This window comes from Marmota flaviventris, unplaced genomic scaffold (genome assembly GCF_047511675.1).
Source record: "Marmota flaviventris isolate mMarFla1 unplaced genomic scaffold, mMarFla1.hap1 Scaffold_961, whole genome shotgun sequence".
Taxonomy (NCBI): Eukaryota; Metazoa; Chordata; class Mammalia; order Rodentia; family Sciuridae; genus Marmota; species Marmota flaviventris.
This window is the reverse complement of record NW_027288447.1, coordinates 16,529-35,720: the sequence shown is the minus strand read 5'-3', so window position 1 is coordinate 35,720 and position 19,192 is coordinate 16,529. Positions and strand designations below refer to the sequence as shown.

At 67.7% G+C, this 19,192-nt stretch overlaps 7 non-coding genes across 7 annotated transcripts; all 7 read left to right on the top strand.

Moving 5' to 3' along the window:
- The first annotated feature begins 1,699 nt into the window (after positions 1–1,699).
- LOC139704500 (5S ribosomal RNA) lies at positions 1,700–1,818 on the top strand. The gene has a single exon (XR_011706382.1). It is a non-coding gene; the product is annotated as a 5S ribosomal RNA (ribosomal RNA).
- Positions 1,819–4,298: 2,480 nt separating this feature from the next.
- LOC139704531 (5S ribosomal RNA) lies at positions 4,299–4,417 on the top strand. Its single transcript, XR_011706413.1, has one exon. It is a non-coding gene; the product is annotated as a 5S ribosomal RNA (ribosomal RNA).
- Positions 4,418–6,903: 2,486 nt separating this feature from the next.
- On the top strand, positions 6,904–7,022 carry LOC139704499 (5S ribosomal RNA). Its single transcript, XR_011706381.1, has one exon. It is a non-coding gene; the product is annotated as a 5S ribosomal RNA (ribosomal RNA).
- A 2,468-nt stretch (positions 7,023–9,490) lies between these two features.
- LOC139704532 (5S ribosomal RNA) lies at positions 9,491–9,609 on the top strand. Its single transcript, XR_011706414.1, has one exon. It is a non-coding gene; the product is annotated as a 5S ribosomal RNA (ribosomal RNA).
- A 2,487-nt stretch (positions 9,610–12,096) lies between these two features.
- Positions 12,097–12,215, top strand: LOC139704534 (5S ribosomal RNA). The gene has a single exon (XR_011706416.1). It is a non-coding gene; the product is annotated as a 5S ribosomal RNA (ribosomal RNA).
- A 2,468-nt stretch (positions 12,216–14,683) lies between these two features.
- On the top strand, positions 14,684–14,802 carry LOC139704533 (5S ribosomal RNA). Its single transcript, XR_011706415.1, has one exon. It is a non-coding gene; the product is annotated as a 5S ribosomal RNA (ribosomal RNA).
- A 2,487-nt stretch (positions 14,803–17,289) lies between these two features.
- On the top strand, positions 17,290–17,408 carry LOC139704498 (5S ribosomal RNA). Its single transcript, XR_011706380.1, has one exon. It is a non-coding gene; the product is annotated as a 5S ribosomal RNA (ribosomal RNA).
- The last annotated feature ends 1,784 nt before the right edge of the window (positions 17,409–19,192 follow it).

Below are 19,192 nucleotides of genomic sequence, written 5' to 3'. Positions count from 1 at the left end.
ACTCACTCACCCCTCTCTTCCTCCCTCCCACCCCAGCCACCTCACTCTGGTGTGCAAGTCACCGAGGCCATGGTAGCCTCGAGAGTGGACGGTCACAGGTTCTCTCATCTCCCATCTAACTTCCCGTGGATGTAAGAGTGGATTCAGACATCCCCCTTGAAGTGCGTGCACATCTTCAGGGTGTGTGCTCAGCAGAGGCTGAGAGAAGGCCGAGGAGGCCACAGGGTCTTAAGAGGCTGCACTGGGAACCAAGCAAGAGAGCAGATGTCCAAGGAGGGCAGGTGCTCCGAGAAGAGGAGGAAGCAGCCTTCAGAGCAGGCAAGTGGTTCGGGGCCAGGGGGTTGCCGGGGAGGACCACGTGCCAAGGGGAGGTGAAGCCCGGGCGGTGGGGACAGGGAGGCAGAGGCCCCTTTGGTCGCGGCGACCCGTCCACCTGGAGACGCCTGGCCGCGACGCAGGGCCCGACGGCCCGGTGGGCGCGCGCCCCCCCGCAAGGCTTGCGGGTGAGGGGGCTTCCCGTCTGGTGAGGCCGTCCACTGGGCTCTGACGGGGTTTGACTCAGGGCGCTCCTTTCCCAGGCGGTCCTTTCCTGGAGCACCGCCCATGGACAAATGGACGGAGGGGTCTGTGCCCTTCCTCAGGGCGGTGCTGTACAGGTGCTGGTCCTTGACGCGTCCAAACAAGGCGCAGAGCCCTCCGACCTTGGCACTCAGTCCCAAGGGAGTCACTCGGGGGTGGGGTCGAGTGTGGTGGGGTGGGGTGGGGGGTTCGGGTGGGGGTGCGGGTGGGCCAAGCGCTGCTTTGCAGAGTGGACGGGGAACTGAGGGCGAGGCAGGGGCCCCAGCGGCGCACTTCTGAGCCTGGCCCGGTGACTGACTGACTGGGAGCCAGCGGGCCACAGCCGGCCGGCCACCCGCTGCCCGGTTGTCTGTGGGTCCCTGCGTGTGCTCCTCCCTCCCTGAGCGTGGCTCCACGCGCTAGGCCCGCGCAGGTGTTGTGTGTGGCCGGCCCCTCGCCATTGCCCAGTCCCACTGCATTCCCAGCTGGGGCGCTGGGCCTCTGTCAGGGTCTCTGTCGTGTCCGGCGGGGGGCGGGGGTGCCTGCTCGCGTCTTGGCCCCTGGCTCTCTGGGCTCCCGGCTAGGCTAGGCTAGGCTAGGCTAGGCTAGGCTAGGGTAGCGCGCGCGGCGGCGGCGGCGGCTGGGGATTCTCTGGGGCTTCTGGGCCAGGCGAAGGGCGGGGTGGGGTGGCGGTGCGGGTGCCGGGTGCCGGGGGGTCGGGGGTCTTGGGGCTTGGCGAGGAGGGGCAGAAGCCCGGCCCCGGGCGGGGCTCCCGGTAGGTGGAGCCAGGTGCCGAGGGGCAGAGGTGGAGGCGGGACTCAGCCCCTCTCAGCCCCGCCTAGCCCACTCCACCCCGACCCGACCCGGGCCCGAGGACCCCAGAGGGAGAGCCGGCCAGTCTCCCAGGACCCCCGCGCCGCCGCGGGGACGGAGTCAGGTGGGAGCGAGAAAGCCAGCCTGGAGTTGAGTTGAGTAGGGCTGGGCTGGGCTGTGCTGGGGCGGGGCGAGGGAGGCCCCCTGCCAACACCCGCTGTGTTGGCCCCCTCCACCGCTCCCCTGCCCTCCCCTGCCCTCCCCTGCCCCTGGGCTGAACGCTGGAACCCGGCGCAGGCTCTTGAGGCGTTCCGGGGCAGCCTTCGCCGTCTACGGCCATACCACCCTGAACGCGCCCGATCTCGTCTGATCTCGGAAGCTAAGCAGGGTCGGGCCTGGTTAGTACTTGGATGGGAGACCGCCTGGGAATACCGGGTGCTGTAGGCTTTTGCGCCCCCTTCCCACACGCACTTTTCTTGCGTGGCCCAGGAAAAGTGTCCGTGACCGCCTCAGGCCGTGACCCCCGGGCCCGCGGGGGTAGGGCGCAGGGGCAGCCCTGGGCTCCCGGTGTCCCTTCAGGCCTCCGGCGCCCGGCGCCCAGCGCCTGCAGCGAGGCCCACAGGCCTGGCTCTCTTCAGGGACGCTAGGACACTCCAGGCGACCCGGCGGAGCCGAGCCTGGTCCAGGCCTCGGCCATCCCTGTGCACCCTGACCGATCCCCACCCCTCACACTCGCGGATGGGGGGTGGGGGGGCGGACACCTGCTTTTCCCCAGAACACAGGGCCCACCCGCAGGGGCCGCTCCTCCACCCCTTCTTGCCACACCAGCAGAGCCTGGCCACCCAGGTCCTGGGAGTGAGACAGTCCATCCAGCGTCTCTCCCTGGGTCCTTCTCTTGGCAACTCCTCTGCCGGGTCCCTCCTGTGTCTCTGCCTCCCTTCCCACCGCCTTCCTCCCTGAGGGTCCCCCTGAGTCTGTCTCTTCACCCATCTCTCTCTGTCTCTCACCCACCCACACACACACACACACTGGAAGCAGATGTCTTTCTGTCTATCTCTCTGTTCATCCATCTCTCCTTCACCTTTTTGACTCTACTGGCCTGTGAGGAGGCCTCCTGTCTCCATCTCCCACTCAGTGTGTTTCTGTCCTTGGCTCTTCTGTCTGTCTGTCTCTGTCTCTGTCTCTCTGTCTCTCTCTCTCTCACACACACACACTCACTCACTCACCCCTCTCTTCCTCCCTCCCACCCCAGCCACCTCACTCTGGTGTGCAAGTCACCGAGGCCATGGTAGCCTCGAGAGTGGACGGTCACAGGTTCTCTCATCTCCCATCTAACTTCCCGTGGATGTAAGAGTGGATTCAGACATCCCCCTTGAAGTGCGTGCACATCTTCAGGGTGTGTGCTCAGCAGAGGCTGAGAGAAGGCCGAGGAGGCCACAGGGTCTTAAGAGGCTGCACTGGGAACCAAGCAAGAGAGCAGATGTCCAAGGAGGGCAGGTGCTCCGAGAAGAGGAGGAAGCAGCCTTCAGAGCAGGCAAGTGGTTCGGGGCCAGGGGGTTGCCGGGGAGGACCACGTGCCAAGGGGAGGTGAAGCCCGGGCGGTGGGGACAGGGAGGCAGAGGCCCCTTTGGTCGCGGCGACCCGTCCACCTGGAGACGCCTGGCCGCGACGCAGGGCCCGACGGCCCGGTGGGCGCGCGCCCCCCCGCAAGGCTTGCGGGTGAGGGGGCTTCCCGTCTGGTGAGGCCGTCCACTGGGCTCTGACGGGGTTTGACTCAGGGCGCTCCTTTCCCAGGCGGTCCTTTCCTGGAGCACCGCCCATGGACAAATGGACGGAGGGGTCTGTGCCCTTCCTCAGGGCGGTGCTGTACAGGTGCTGGTCCTTGACGCGTCCAAACAAGGCGCAGAGCCCTCCGACCTTGGCACTCAGTCCCAAGGGAGTCACTCGGGGGTGGGGTCGAGTGTGGTGGGGTGGGGTGGGGGGTTCGGGTGGGGGTGCGGGTGGGCCAAGCGCTGCTTTGCAGAGTGGACGGGGAACTGAGGGCGAGGCAGGGGCCCCAGCGGCGCACTTCTGAGCCTGGCCCGGTGACTGACTGACTGACTGACTGGGAGCCAGCGGGCCACAGCCGGCCGGCCACCCGCTGCCCGGTTGTCTGTGGGTCCCTGCGTGTGCTCCTCCCTCCCTGAGCGTGGCTCCACGCGCTAGGCCCGCGCAGGTGTTGTGTGTGGCCGGCCCCTCGCCATTGCCCAGTCCCACTGCATTCCCAGCTGGGGCGCTGGGCCTCTGTCAGGGTCTCTGTCGTGTCCGGCGGGGGGCGGGGGTGCCTGCTCGCGTCTTGGCCCCTGGCTCTCTGGGCTCCCGGCTAGGCTAGGCTAGGCTAGGCTAGGCTAGGCTAGGGTAGCGCGCGCGGCGGCGGCGGCGGCTGGGGATTCTCTGGGGCTTCTGGGCCAGGCGAAGGGCGGGGCGGGGTGGGGTGGCGGTGCGGGTGCCGGGTGCCGGGGGTCGGGGGTCTTGGGGCTTGGCGAGGAGGGGCAGAAGCCCGGCCCCGGGCGGGGCTCCCGGTAGGTGGAGCCAGGTGCCGAGGGGCAGAGGTGGAGGCGGGACTCAGCCCCTCTCAGCCCCGCCTAGCCCACTCCACCCCGACCCGACCCGGGCCCGAGGACCCCAGAGGGAGAGCCGGCCAGTCTCCCAGGACCCCCGCGCCGCCGCGGGGACGGAGTCAGGTGGGAGCGAGAAAGCCAGCCTGGAGTTGAGTTGAGTAGGGCTGGGCTGGGCTGTGCTGGGGCGGGGCGAGGGAGGCCCCCTGCCAACACCCGCTGTGTTGGCCCCCTCCACCGCTCCCCTGCCCTCCCCTGCCCTCCCCTGCCCCTGGGCTGAACGCTGGAACCCGGCGCAGGCTCTTGAGGCGTTCCGGGGCAGCCTTCGCCGTCTATGGCCATACCACCCTGAACGCGCCCGATCTCGTCTGATCTCGGAAGCTAAGCAGGGTCGGGCCTGGTTAGTACTTGGATGGGAGACCGCCTGGGAATACCGGGTGCTGTAGGCTTTTGCGCCCCCTTCCCACACGCACTTTTCTTGCGTGGCCCAGGAAAAGTGTCCGTGACCGCCTCAGGCCGTGACCCCCGGGCCCGCGGGGGTAGGGCGCAGGGGCAGCCCTGGGCTCCCGGTGTCCCTTCAGGCCTCCGGCGCCCGGCGCCCAGCGCCTGCAGCGAGGCCCACAGGCCTGGCTCTCTTCAGGGACGCTAGGACACTCCAGGCGACCCGGCGGAGCCGAGCCTGGTCCAGGCCTCGGCCATCCCTGTGCACCCTGACCGATCCCCACCCCTCACACTCGCGGATGGGGGGTGGGGGGGCGGACACCTGCTTTTCCCCAGAACACAGGGCCCACCCGCAGGGGCCGCTCCTCCACCCCTTCTTGCCACACCAGCAGAGCCTGGCCACCCAGGTCCTGGGAGTGAGACAGTCCATCCAGCGTCTCTCCCTGGGTCCTTCTCTTGGCAACTCCTCTGCCGGGTCCCTCCTGTGTCTCTGCCTCCCTTCCCACCGCCTTCCTCCCTGAGGGTCCCCCTGAGTCTGTCTCTTCACCCATCTCTCTCTGTCTCTCACCCACCCACACACACACACACACTGGAAGCAGATGTCTTTCTGTCTATCTCTCTGTTCATCCATCTCTCCTTCACCTTTTTGACTCTACTGGCCTGTGAGGAGGCCTCCTGTCTCCATCTCCCACTCAGTGTGTTTCTGTCCTTGGCTCTTCTGTCTGTCTGTCTGTCTCTGTCTCTGTCTCTGTCTCTCTGTCTCTCTCTCTCTCACACACACACACTCACTCACTCACCCCTCTCTTCCTCCCTCCCACCCCAGCCACCTCACTCTGGTGTGCAAGTCACCGAGGCCATGGTAGCCTCGAGAGTGGACGGTCACAGGTTCTCTCATCTCCCATCTAACTTCCCGTGGATGTAAGAGTGGATTCAGACATCCCCCTTGAAGTGCGTGCACATCTTCAGGGTGTGTGCTCAGCAGAGGCTGAGAGAAGGCCGAGGAGGCCACAGGGTCTTAAGAGGCTGCACTGGGAACCAAGCAAGAGAGCAGATGTCCAAGGAGGGCAGGTGCTCCGAGAAGAGGAGGAAGCAGCCTTCAGAGCAGGCAAGTGGTTCGGGGCCAGGGGGTTGCCGGGGAGGACCACGTGCCAAGGGGAGGTGAAGCCCGGGCGGTGGGGACAGGGAGGCAGAGGCCCCTTTGGTCGCGGCGACCCGTCCACCTGGAGACGCCTGGCCGCGACGCAGGGCCCGACGGCCCGGTGGGCGCGCGCCCCCCCGCAAGGCTTGCGGGTGAGGGGGCTTCCCGTCTGGTGAGGCCGTCCACTGGGCTCTGACGGGGTTTGACTCAGGGCACTCCTTTCCCAGGCGGTCCTTTCCTGGAGCACCGCCCATGGACAAATGGACGGAGGGGTCTGTGCCCTTCCTCAGGGCGGTGCTGTACAGGTGCTGGTCCTTGACGCGTCCAAACAAGGCGCAGAGCCCTCCGACCTTGGCACTCAGTCCCAAGGGAGTCACTCGGGGGTGGGGTCGAGTGTGGTGGGGTGGGGTGGGGGGTTCGGGTGGGGGTGCGGGTGGGCCAAGCGCTGCTTTGCAGAGTGGACGGGGAACTGAGGGCGAGGCAGGGGCCCCAGCGGCGCACTTCTGAGCCTGGCCCGGTGACTGACTGACTGACTGACTGGGAGCCAGCGGGCCACAGCCGGCCGGCCACCCGCTGCCCGGTTGTCTGTGGGTCCCTGCGTGTGCTCCTCCCTCCCTGAGCGTGGCTCCACGCGCTAGGCCCGCGCAGGTGTTGTGTGTGGCCGGCCCCTCGCCATTGCCCAGTCCCACTGCATTCCCAGCTGGGGCGCTGGGCCTCTGTCAGGGTCTCTGTCGTGTCCGGCGGGGGGCGGGGGTGCCTGCTCGCGTCTTGGCCCCTGGCTCTCTGGGCTCCCGGCTAGGCTAGGCTAGGCTAGGCTAGGCTAGGCTAGGGTAGCGCGCACGGCGGCGGCGGCGGCTGGGGATTCTCTGGGGCTTCTGGGCCAGGCGAAGGGCGGGGTGGGGTGGCGGTGCGGGTGCCGGGTGCCGGGGGGTCGGGGGTCTTGGGGCTTGGCGAGGAGGGGCAGAAGCCCGGCCCCGGGCGGGGCTCCCGGTAGGTGGAGCCAGGTGCCGAGGGGCAGAGGTGGAGGCGGGACTCAGCCCCTCTCAGCCCCGCCTAGTCCACTCCACCCCGACCCGACCCGGGCCCGAGGACCCCAGAGGGAGAGCCGGCCAGTCTCCCAGGACCCCCGCGCCGCCGCGGGGACGGAGTCAGGTGGGAGCGAGAAAGCCAGCCTGGAGTTGAGTTGAGTAGGGCTGGGCTGGGCTGTGCTGGGGCGGGGCGAGGGAGGCCCCCTGCCAACACCCGCTGTGTTGGCCCCCTCCACCGCTCCCCTGCCCTCCCCTGCCCTCCCCTGCCCCTGGGCTGAACGCTGGAACCCGGCGCAGGCTCTTGAGGCGTTCCGGGGCAGCCTTCGCCGTCTACGGCCATACCACCCTGAACGCGCCCGATCTCGTCTGATCTCGGAAGCTAAGCAGGGTCGGGCCTGGTTAGTACTTGGATGGGAGACCGCCTGGGAATACCGGGTGCTGTAGGCTTTTGCGCCCCCTTCCCACACGCACTTTTCTTGCGTGGCCCAGGAAAAGTGTCCGTGACCGCCTCAGGCCGTGACCCCCGGGCCCGCGGGGGTAGGGCGCAGGGGCAGCCCTGGGCTCCCGGTGTCCCTTCAGGCCTCCGGCGCCCGGCGCCCAGCGCCTGCAGCGAGGCCCACAGGCCTGGCTCTCTTCAGGGACGCTAGGACACTCCAGGCGACCCGGCGGAGCTGAGCCTGGTCCAGGCCTCGGCCATCCCTGTGCACCCTGACCGATCCCCACCCCTCACACTCGCGGATGGGGGGTGGGGGGGCGGACACCTGCTTTTCCCCAGAACACAGGGCCCACCCGCAGGGGCCGCTCCTCCACCCCTTCTTGCCACACCAGCAGAGCCTGGCCACCCAGGTCCTGGGAGTGAGACAGTCCATCCAGCGTCTCTCCCTGGGTCCTTCTCTTGGCAACTCCTCTGCCGGGTCCCTCCTGTGTCTCTGCCTCCCTTCCCACCGCCTTCCTCCCTGAGGGTCCCCCTGAGTCTGTCTCTTCACCCATCTCTCTCTGTCTCTCACCCACCCACACACACACACACACTGGAAGCAGATGTCTTTCTGTCTATCTCTCTGTTCATCCATCTCTCCTTCACCTTTTTGACTCTACTGGCCTGTGAGGAGGCCTCCTGTCTCCATCTCCCACTCAGTGTGTTTCTGTCCTTGGCTCTTCTGTCTGTCTGTCTCTGTCTCTGTCTCTCTGTCTCTCTCTCTCTCACACACACACACTCACTCACTCACCCCTCTCTTCCTCCCTCCCACCCCAGCCACCTCACTCTGGTGTGCAAGTCACCGAGGCCATGGTAGCCTCGAGAGTGGACGGTCACAGGTTCTCTCATCTCCCATCTAACTTCCCGTGGATGTAAGAGTGGATTCAGACATCCCCCTTGAAGTGCGTGCACATCTTCAGGGTGTGTGCTCAGCAGAGGCTGAGAGAAGGCCGAGGAGGCCACAGGGTCTTAAGAGGCTGCACTGGGAACCAAGCAAGAGAGCAGATGTCCAAGGAGGGCAGGTGCTCCGAGAAGAGGAGGAAGCAGCCTTCAGAGCAGGCAAGTGGTTCGGGGCCAGGGGGTTGCCGGGGAGGACCACGTGCCAAGGGGAGGTGAAGCCCGGGCGGTGGGGACAGGGAGGCAGAGGCCCCTTTGGTCGCGGCGACCCGTCCACCTGGAGACGCCTGGCCGCGACGCAGGGCCCGACGGCCCGGTGGGCGCGCGCCCCCCCGCAAGGCTTGCGGGTGAGGGGGCTTCCCGTCTGGTGAGGCCGTCCACTGGGCTCTGACGGGGTTTGACTCAGGGCGCTCCTTTCCCAGGCGGTCCTTTCCTGGAGCACCGCCCATGGACAAATGGACGGAGGGGTCTGTGCCCTTCCTCAGGGCGGTGCTGTACAGGTGCTGGTCCTTGACGCGTCCAAACAAGGCGCAGAGCCCTCCGACCTTGGCACTCAGTCCCAAGGGAGTCACTCGGGGGTGGGGTCGAGTGTGGTGGGGTGGGGTGGGGGGTTCGGGTGGGGGTGCGGGTGGGCCAAGCGCTGCTTTGCAGAGTGGACGGGGAACTGAGGGCGAGGCAGGGGCCCCAGCGGCGCACTTCTGAGCCTGGCCCGGTGACTGACTGACTGGGAGCCAGCGGGCCACAGCCGGCTGGCCACCCGCTGCCCGGTTGTCTGTGGGTCCCTGCGTGTGCTCCTCCCTCCCTGAGCGTGGCTCCACGCGCTAGGCCCGCGCAGGTGTTGTGTGTGGCCGGCCCCTCGCCATTGCCCAGTCCCACTGCATTCCCAGCTGGGGCGCTGGGCCTCTGTCAGGGTCTCTGTCGTGTCCGGCGGGGGGCGGGGGTGCCTGCTCGCGTCTTGGCCCCTGGCTCTCTGGGCTCCCGGCTAGGCTAGGCTAGGCTAGGCTAGGCTAGGCTAGGGTAGCGCGCGCGGCGGCGGCGGCGGCTGGGGATTCTCTGGGGCTTCTGGGCCAGGCGAAGGGCGGGGTGGGGTGGCGGTGCGGGTGCCGGGTGCCGGGGGGTCGGGGGTCTTGGGGCTTGGCGAGGAGGGGCAGAAGCCCGGCCCCGGGCGGGGCTCCCGGTAGGTGGAGCCAGGTGCCGAGGGGCAGAGGTGGAGGCGGGACTCAGCCCCTCTCAGCCCCGCCTAGCCCACTCCACCCCGACCCGACCCGGGCCCGAGGACCCCAGAGGGAGAGCCGGCCAGTCTCCCAGGACCCCCGCGCCGCCGCGGGGACGGAGTCAGGTGGGAGCGAGAAAGCCAGCCTGGAGTTGAGTTGAGTAGGGCTGGGCTGGGCTGTGCTGGGGCGGGGCGAGGGAGGCCCCCTGCCAACACCCGCTGTGTTGGCCCCCTCCACCGCTCCCCTGCCCTCCCCTGCCCTCCCCTGCCCCTGGGCTGAACGCTGGAACCCGGCGCAGGCTCTTGAGGCGTTCCGGGGCAGCCTTCGCCGTCTACGGCCATACCACCCTGAACGCGCGCGATCTCGTCTGATCTCGGAAGCTAAGCAGGGTCGGGCCTGGTTAGTACTTGGATGGGAGACCGCCTGGGAATACCCGGTGCTGTAGGCTTTTGCGCCCCCTTCCCACACGCACTTTTCTTGCGTGGCCCAGGAAAAGTGTCCGTGACCGCCTCAGGCCGTGACCCCCGGGCCCGCGGGGGTAGGGCGCAGGGGCAGCCCTGGGCTCCCGGTGTCCCTTCAGGCCTCCGGCGCCCGGCGCCCAGCGCCTGCAGCGAGGCCCACAGGCCTGGCTCTCTTCAGGGACGCTAGGACACTCCAGGCGACCCGGCGGAGCCGAGCCTGGTCCAGGCCTCGGCCATCCCTGTGCACCCTGACCGATCCCCACCCCTCACACTCGCGGATGGGGGGTGGGGGGGCGGACACCTGCTTTTCCCCAGAACACAGGGCCCACCCGCAGGGGCCGCTCCTCCACCCCTTCTTGCCACACCAGCAGAGCCTGGCCACCCAGGTCCTGGGAGTGAGACAGTCCATCCAGCGTCTCTCCCTGGGTCCTTCTCTTGGCAACTCCTCTGCCGGGTCCCTCCTGTGTCTCTGCCTCCCTTCCCACCGCCTTCCTCCCTGAGGGTCCCCCTGAGTCTGTCTCTTCACCCATCTCTCTCTGTCTCTCACCCACCCACACACACACACACACTGGAAGCAGATGTCTTTCTGTCTATCTCTCTGTTCATCCATCTCTCCTTCACCTTTTTGACTCTACTGGCCTGTGAGGAGGCCTCCTGTCTCCATCTCCCACTCAGTGTGTTTCTGTCCTTGGCTCTTCTGTCTGTCTGTCTGTCTCTGTCTCTGTCTCTGTCTCTCTGTCTCTCTCTCTCTCACACACACACACTCACTCACTCACCCCTCTCTTCCTCCCTCCCACCCCAGCCACCTCACTCTGGTGTGCAAGTCACCGAGGCCATGGTAGCCTCGAGAGTGGACGGTCACAGGTTCTCTCATCTCCCATCTAACTTCCCGTGGATGTAAGAGTGGATTCAGACATCCCCCTTGAAGTGCGTGCACATCTTCAGGGTGTGTGCTCAGCAGAGGCTGAGAGAAGGCCGAGGAGGCCACAGGGTCTTAAGAGGCTGCACTGGGAACCAAGCAAGAGAGCAGATGTCCAAGGAGGGCAGGTGCTCCGAGAAGAGGAGGAAGCAGCCTTCAGAGCAGGCAAGTGGTTCGGGGCCAGGGGGTTGCCGGGGAGGACCACGTGCCAAGGGGAGGTGAAGCCCGGGCGGTGGGGACAGGGAGGCAGAGGCCCCTTTGGTCGCGGCGACCCGTCCACCTGGAGACGCCTGGCCGCGACGCAGGGCCCGACGGCCCGGTGGGCGCGCGCCCCCCCGCAAGGCTTGCGGGTGAGGGGGCTTCCCGTCTGGTGAGGCCGTCCACTGGGCTCTGACGGGGTTTGACTCAGGGCGCTCCTTTCCCAGGCGGTCCTTTCCTGGAGCACCGCCCATGGACAAATGGACGGAGGGGTCTGTGCCCTTCCTCAGGGCGGTGCTGTACAGGTGCTGGTCCTTGACGCGTCCAAACAAGGCGCAGAGCCCTCCGACCTTGGCACTCAGTCCCAAGGGAGTCACTCGGGGGTGGGGTCGAGTGTGGTGGGGTGGGGTGGGGGGTTCGGGTGGGGGTGCGGGTGGGCCAAGCGCTGCTTTGCAGAGTGGACGGGGAACTGAGGGCGAGGCAGGGGCCCCAGCGGCGCACTTCTGAGCCTGGCCCGGTGACTGACTGACTGGGAGCCAGCGGGCCACAGCCGGCTGGCCACCCGCTGCCCGGTTGTCTGTGGGTCCCTGCGTGTGCTCCTCCCTCCCTGAGCGTGGCTCCACGCGCTAGGCCCGCGCAGGTGTTGTGTGTGGCCGGCCCCTCGCCATTGCCCAGTCCCACTGCATTCCCAGCTGGGGCGCTGGGCCTCTGTCAGGGTCTCTGTCGTGTCCGGCGGGGGGCGGGGGTGCCTGCTCGCGTCTTGGCCCCTGGCTCTCTGGGCTCCCGGCTAGGCTAGGCTAGGCTAGGCTAGGCTAGGCTAGGCTAGGGTAGCGCGCGCGGCGGCGGCGGCGGCTGGGGATTCTCTGGGGCTTCTGGGCCAGGCGAAGGGCGGGGCGGGGTGGGGTGGCGGTGCGGGTGCCGGGTGCCGGGGGTCGGGGGTCTTGGGGCTTGGCGAGGAGGGGCAGAAGCCCGGCCCCGGGCGGGGCTCCCGGTAGGTGGAGCCAGGTGCCGAGGGGCAGAGGTGGAGGCGGGACTCAGCCCCTCTCAGCCCCGCCTAGCCCACTCCACCCCGACCCGACCCGGGCCCGAGGACCCCAGAGGGAGAGCCGGCCAGTCTCCCAGGACCCCCGCGCCGCCGCGGGGACGGAGTCAGGTGGGAGCGAGAAAGCCAGCCTGGAGTTGAGTTGAGTAGGGCTGGGCTGGGCTGTGCTGGGGCGGGGCGAGGGAGGCCCCCTGCCAACACCCGCTGTGTTGGCCCCCTCCACCGCTCCCCTGCCCTCCCCTGCCCTCCCCTGCCCCTGGGCTGAACGCTGGAACCCGGCGCAGGCTCTTGAGGCGTTCCGGGGCAGCCTTCGCCGTCTACGGCCATACCACCCTGAACGCGCGCGATCTCGTCTGATCTCGGAAGCTAAGCAGGGTCGGGCCTGGTTAGTACTTGGATGGGAGACCGCCTGGGAATACCGGGTGCTGTAGGCTTTTGCGCCCCCTTCCCACACGCACTTTTCTTGCGTGGCCCAGGAAAAGTGTCCGTGACCGCCTCAGGCCGTGACCCCCGGGCCCGCGGGGGTAGGGCGCAGGGGCAGCCCTGGGCTCCCGGTGTCCCTTCAGGCCTCCGGCGCCCGGCGCCCAGCGCCTGCAGCGAGGCCCACAGGCCTGGCTCTCTTCAGGGACGCTAGGACACTCCAGGCGACCCGGCGGAGCCGAGCCTGGTCCAGGCCTCGGCCATCCCTGTGCACCCTGACCGATCCCCACCCCTCACACTCGCGGATGGGGGGTGGGGGGGCGGACACCTGCTTTTCCCCAGAACACAGGGCCCACCCGCAGGGGCCGCTCCTCCACCCCTTCTTGCCACACCAGCAGAGCCTGGCCACCCAGGTCCTGGGAGTGAGACAGTCCATCCAGCGTCTCTCCCTGGGTCCTTCTCTTGGCAACTCCTCTGCCGGGTCCCTCCTGTGTCTCTGCCTCCCTTCCCACCGCCTTCCTCCCTGAGGGTCCCCCTGAGTCTGTCTCTTCACCCATCTCTCTCTGTCTCTCACCCACCCACACACACACACACACTGGAAGCAGATGTCTTTCTGTCTATCTCTCTGTTCATCCATCTCTCCTTCACCTTTTTGACTCTACTGGCCTGTGAGGAGGCCTCCTGTCTCCATCTCCCACTCAGTGTGTTTCTGTCCTTGGCTCTTCTGTCTGTCTGTCTCTGTCTCTGTCTCTCTGTCTCTCTCTCTCTCACACACACACACTCACTCACTCACCCCTCTCTTCCTCCCTCCCACCCCAGCCACCTCACTCTGGTGTGCAAGTCACCGAGGCCATGGTAGCCTCGAGAGTGGACGGTCACAGGTTCTCTCATCTCCCATCTAACTTCCCGTGGATGTAAGAGTGGATTCAGACATCCCCCTTGAAGTGCGTGCACATCTTCAGGGTGTGTGCTCAGCAGAGGCTGAGAGAAGGCCGAGGAGGCCACAGGGTCTTAAGAGGCTGCACTGGGAACCAAGCAAGAGAGCAGATGTCCAAGGAGGGCAGGTGCTCCGAGAAGAGGAGGAAGCAGCCTTCAGAGCAGGCAAGTGGTTCGGGGCCAGGGGGTTGCCGGGGAGGACCACGTGCCAAGGGGAGGTGAAGCCCGGGCGGTGGGGACAGGGAGGCAGAGGCCCCTTTGGTCGCGGCGACCCGTCCACCTGGAGACGCCTGGCCGCGACGCAGGGCCCGACGGCCCGGTGGGCGCGCGCCCCCCCGCAAGGCTTGCGGGTGAGGGGGCTTCCCGTCTGGTGAGGCCGTCCACTGGGCTCTGACGGGGTTTGACTCAGGGCGCTCCTTTCCCAGGCGGTCCTTTCCTGGAGCACCGCCCATGGACAAATGGACGGAGGGGTCTGTGCCCTTCCTCAGGGCGGTGCTGTACAGGTGCTGGTCCTTGACGCGTCCAAACAAGGCGCAGAGCCCTCCGACCTTGGCACTCAGTCCCAAGGGAGTCACTCGGGGGTGGGGTCGAGTGTGGTGGGGTGGGGTGGGGGGTTCGGGTGGGGGTGCGGGTGGGCCAAGCGCTGCTTTGCAGAGTGGACGGGGAACTGAGGGCGAGGCAGGGGCCCCAGCGGCGCACTTCTGAGCCTGGCCCGGTGACTGACTGACTGGGAGCCAGCGGGCCACAGCCGGCTGGCCACCCGCTGCCCGGTTGTCTGTGGGTCCCTGCGTGTGCTCCTCCCTCCCTGAGCGTGGCTCCACGCGCTAGGCCCGCGCAGGTGTTGTGTGTGGCCGGCCCCTCGCCATTGCCCAGTCCCACTGCATTCCCAGCTGGGGCGCTGGGCCTCTGTCAGGGTCTCTGTCGTGTCCGGCGGGGGGCGGGGGTGCCTGCTCGCGTCTTGGCCCCTGGCTCTCTGGGCTCCCGGCTAGGCTAGGCTAGGCTAGGCTAGGCTAGGCTAGGGTAGCGCGCGCGGCGGCGGCGGCGGCTGGGGATTCTCTGGGGCTTCTGGGCCAGGCGAAGGGCGGGGTGGGGTGGCGGTGCGGGTGCCGGGTGCCGGGGGGTCGGGGGTCTTGGGGCTTGGCGAGGAGGGGCAGAAGCCCGGCCCCGGGCGGGGCTCCCGGTAGGTGGAGCCAGGTGCCGAGGGGCAGAGGTGGAGGCGGGACTCAGCCCCTCTCAGCCCCGCCTAGCCCACTCCACCCCGACCCGACCCGGGCCCGAGGACCCCAGAGGGAGAGCCGGCCAGTCTCCCAGGACCCCCGCGCCGCCGCGGGGACGGAGTCAGGTGGGAGCGAGAAAGCCAGCCTGGAGTTGAGTTGAGTAGGGCTGGGCTGGGCTGTGCTGGGGCGGGGCGAGGGAGGCCCCCTGCCAACACCCGCTGTGTTGGCCCCCTCCACCGCTCCCCTGCCCTCCCCTGCCCTCCCCTGCCCCTGGGCTGAACGCTGGAACCCGGCGCAGGCTCTTGAGGCGTTCCGGGGCAGCCTTCGCCGTCTACGGCCATACCACCCTGAACGCGCGCGATCTCGTCTGATCTCGGAAGCTAAGCAGGGTCGGGCCTGGTTAGTACTTGGATGGGAGACCGCCTGGGAATACCGGGTGCTGTAGGCTTTTGCGCCCCCTTCCCACACGCACTTTTCTTGCGTGGCCCAGGAAAAGTGTCCGTGACCGCCTCAGGCCGTGACCCCCGGGCCCGCGGGGGTAGGGCGCAGGGGCAGCCCTGGGCTCCCGGTGTCCCTTCAGGCCTCCGGCGCCCGGCGCCCAGCGCCTGCAGCGAGGCCCACAGGCCTGGCTCTCTTCAGGGACGCTAGGACACTCCAGGCGACCCGGCGGAGCCGAGCCTGGTCCAGGCCTCGGCCATCCCTGTGCACCCTGACCGATCCCCACCCCTCACACTCGCGGATGGGGGGTGGGGGGGCGGACACCTGCTTTTCCCCAGAACACAGGGCCCACCCGCAGGGGCCGCTCCTCCACCCCTTCTTGCCACACCAGCAGAGCCTGGCCACCCAGGTCCTGGGAGTGAGACAGTCCATCCAGCGTCTCTCCCTGGGTCCTTCTCTTGGCAACTCCTCTGCCGGGTCCCTCCTGTGTCTCTGCCTCCCTTCCCACCGCCTTCCTCCCTGAGGGTCCCCCTGAGTCTGTCTCTTCACCCATCTCTCTCTGTCTCTCACCCACCCACACACACACACACACTGGAAGCAGATGTCTTTCTGTCTATCTCTCTGTTCATCCATCTCTCCTTCACCTTTTTGACTCTACTGGCCTGTGAGGAGGCCTCCTGTCTCCATCTCCCACTCAGTGTGTTTCTGTCCTTGGCTCTTCTGTCTGTCTGTCTGTCTCTGTCTCTGTCTCTGTCTCTCTGTCTCTCTCTCTCTCACACACACACACTCACTCACTCACCCCTCTCTTCCTCCCTCCCACCCCAGCCACCTCACTCTGGTGTGCAAGTCACCGAGGCCATGGTAGCCTCGAGAGTGGACGGTCACAGGTTCTCTCATCTCCCATCTAACTTCCCGTGGATGTAAGAGTGGATTCAGACATCCCCCTTGAAGTGCGTGCACATCTTCAGGGTGTGTGCTCAGCAGAGGCTGAGAGAAGGCCGAGGAGGCCACAGGGTCTTAAGAGGCTGCACTGGGAACCAAGCAAGAGAGCAGATGTCCAAGGAGGGCAGGTGCTCCGAGAAGAGGAGGAAGCAGCCTTCAGAGCAGGCAAGTGGTTCGGGGCCAGGGGGTTGCCGGGGAGGACCACGTGCCAAGGGGAGGTGAAGCCCGGGCGGTGGGGACAGGGAGGCAGAGGCCCCTTTGGTCGCGGCGACCCGTCCACCTGGAGACGCCTGGCCGCGACGCAGGGCCCGACGGCCCGGTGGGCGCGCGCCCCCCCGCAAGGCTTGCGGGTGAGGGGGCTTCCCGTCTGGTGAGGCCGTCCACTGGGCTCTGACGGGGTTTGACTCAGGGCGCTCCTTTCCCAGGCGGTCCTTTCCTGGAGCACCGCCCATGGACAAATGGACGGAGGGGTCTGTGCCCTTCCTCAGGGCGGTGCTGTACAGGTGCTGGTCCTTGACGCGTCCAAACAAGGCGCAGAGCCCTCCGACCTTGGCACTCAGTCCCAAGGGAGTCACTCGGGGGTGGGGTCGAGTGTGGTGGGGTGGGGTGGGGGGTTCGGGTGGGGGTGCGGGTGGGCCAAGCGCTGCTTTGCAGAGTGGACGGGGAACTGAGGGCGAGGCAGGGGCCCCAGCGGCGCACTTCTGAGCCTGGCCCGGTGACTGACTGACTGGGAGCCAGCGGGCCACAGCCGGCTGGCCACCCGCTGCCCGGTTGTCTGTGGGTCCCTGCGTGTGCTCCTCCCTCCCTGAGCGTGGCTCCACGCGCTAGGCCCGCGCAGGTGTTGTGTGTGGCCGGCCCCTCGCCATTGCCCAGTCCCACTGCATTCCCAGCTGGGGCGCTGGGCCTCTGTCAGGGTCTCTGTCGTGTCCGGCGGGGGGCGGGGGTGCCTGCTCGCGTCTTGGCCCCTGGCTCTCTGGGCTCCCGGCTAGGCTAGGCTAGGCTAGGCTAGGCTAGGCTAGGCTAGGGTAGCGCGCGCGGCGGCGGCGGCGGCTGGGGATTCTCTGGGGCTTCTGGGCCAGGCGAAGGGCGGGGCGGGGTGGGGTGGCGGTGCGGGTGCCGGGTGCCGGGGGTCGGGGGTCTTGGGGCTTGGCGAGGAGGGGCAGAAGCCCGGCCCCGGGCGGGGCTCCCGGTAGGTGGAGCCAGGTGCCGAGGGGCAGAGGTGGAGGCGGGACTCAGCCCCTCTCAGCCCCGCCTAGCCCACTCCACCCCGACCCGACCCGGGCCCGAGGACCCCAGAGGGAGAGCCGGCCAGTCTCCCAGGACCCCCGCGCCGCCGCGGGGACGGAGTCAGGTGGGAGCGAGAAAGCCAGCCTGGAGTTGAGTTGAGTAGGGCTGGGCTGGGCTGTGCTGGGGCGGGGCGAGGGAGGCCCCCTGCCAACACCCGCTGTGTTGGCCCCCTCCACCGCTCCCCTGCCCTCCCCTGCCCTCCCCTGCCCCTGGGCTGAACGCTGGAACCCGGCGCAGGCTCTTGAGGCGTTCCGGGGCAGCCTTCGCCGTCTACGGCCATACCACCCTGAACGCGCCCGATCTCGTCTGATCTCGGAAGCTAAGCAGGGTCGGGCCTGGTTAGTACTTGGATGGGAGACCGCCTGGGAATACCGGGTGCTGTAGGCTTTTGCGCCCCCTTCCCACACGCACTTTTCTTGCGTGGCCCAGGAAAAGTGTCCGTGACCGCCTCAGGCCGTGACCCCCGGGCCCGCGGGGGTAGGGCGCAGGGGCAGCCCTGGGCTCCCGGTGTCCCTTCAGGCCTCCGGCGCCCGGCGCCCAGCGCCTGCAGCGAGGCCCACAGGCATGGCTCTCTTCAGGGACGCTAGGACACTCCAGGCGACCCGGCGGAGCGGAGCCTGGTCCAGGCCTCGGCCATCCCTGTGCACCCTGACCGATCCCCACCCCTCACACTCGCGGATGGGGGGTGGGGGGGCGGACACCTGCTTTTCCCCAGAACACAGGGCCCACCCGCAGGGGCCGCTCCTCCACCCCTTCTTGCCACACCAGCAGAGCCTGGCCACCCAGGTCCTGGGAGTGAGACAGTCCATCCAGCGTCTCTCCCTGGGTCCTTCTCTTGGCAACTCCTCTGCCGGGTCCCTCCTGTGTCTCTGCCTCCCTTCCCACCGCCTTCCTCCCTGAGGGTCCCCCTGAGTCTGTCTCTTCACCCATCTCTCTCTGTCTCTCACCCACCCACACACACACACACACTGGAAGCAGATGTCTTTCTGTCTATCTCTCTGTTCATCCATCTCTCCTTCACCTTTTTGACTCTACTGGCCTGTGAGGAGGCCTCCTGTCTCCATCTCCCACTCAGTGTGTTTCTGTCCTTGGCTCTTCTGTCTGTCTGTCTGTCTCTGTCTCTGTCTCTGTCTCTCTGTCTCTCTCTCTCTCACACACACACACTCACTCACTCACCCCTCTCTTCCTCCCTCCCACCCCAGCCACCTCACTCTGGTGTGCAAGTCACCGAGGCCATGGTAGCCTCGAGAGTGGACGGTCACAGGTTCTCTCATCTCCCATCTAACTTCCCGTGGATGTAAGAGTGGATTCAGACATCCCCCTTGAAGTGCGTGCACATCTTCAGGGTGTGTGCTCAGCAGAGGCTGAGAGAAGGCCGAGGAGGCCACAGGGTCTTAAGAGGCTGCACTGGGAACCAAGCAAGAGAGCAGATGTCCAAGGAGGGCAGGTGCTCCGAGAAGAGGAGGAAGCAGCCTTCAGAGCAGGCAAGTGGTTCGGGGCCAGGGGGTTGCCGGGGAGGACCACGTGCCAAGGGGAGGTGAAGCCCGGGCGGTGGGGACAGGGAGGCAGAGGCCCCTTTGGTCGCGGCGACCCGTCCACCTGGAGACGCCTGGCCGCGACGCAGGGCCCGACGGCCCGGTGGGCGCGCGCCCCCCCGCAAGGCTTGCGGGTGAGGGGGCTTCCCGTCTGGTGAGGCCGTCCACTGGGCTCTGACGGGGTTTGACTCAGGGCGCTCCTTTCCCAGGCGGTCCTTTCCTGGAGCACCGCCCATGGACAAATGGACGGAGGGGTCTGTGCCCTTCCTCAGGGCGGTGCTGTACAGGTGCTGGTCCTTGACGCGTCCAAACAAGGCGCAGAGCCCTCCGACCTTGGCACTCAGTCCCAAGGGAGTCACTCGGGGGTGGGGTCGAGTGTGGTGGGGTGGGGTGGGGGGTTCGGGTGGGGGTGCGGGTGGGCCAAGCGCTGCTTTGCAGAGTGGACGGGGAACTGAGGGCGAGGCAGGGGCCCCAGCGGCGCACTTCTGAGCCTGGCCCGGTGACTGACTGACTGGGAGCCAGCGGGCCACAGCCGGCTGGCCACCCGCTGCCCGGTTGTCTGTGGGTCCCTGCGTGTGCTCCTCCCTCCCTGAGCGTGGCTCCACGCGCTAGGCCCGCGCAGGTGTTGTGTGTGGC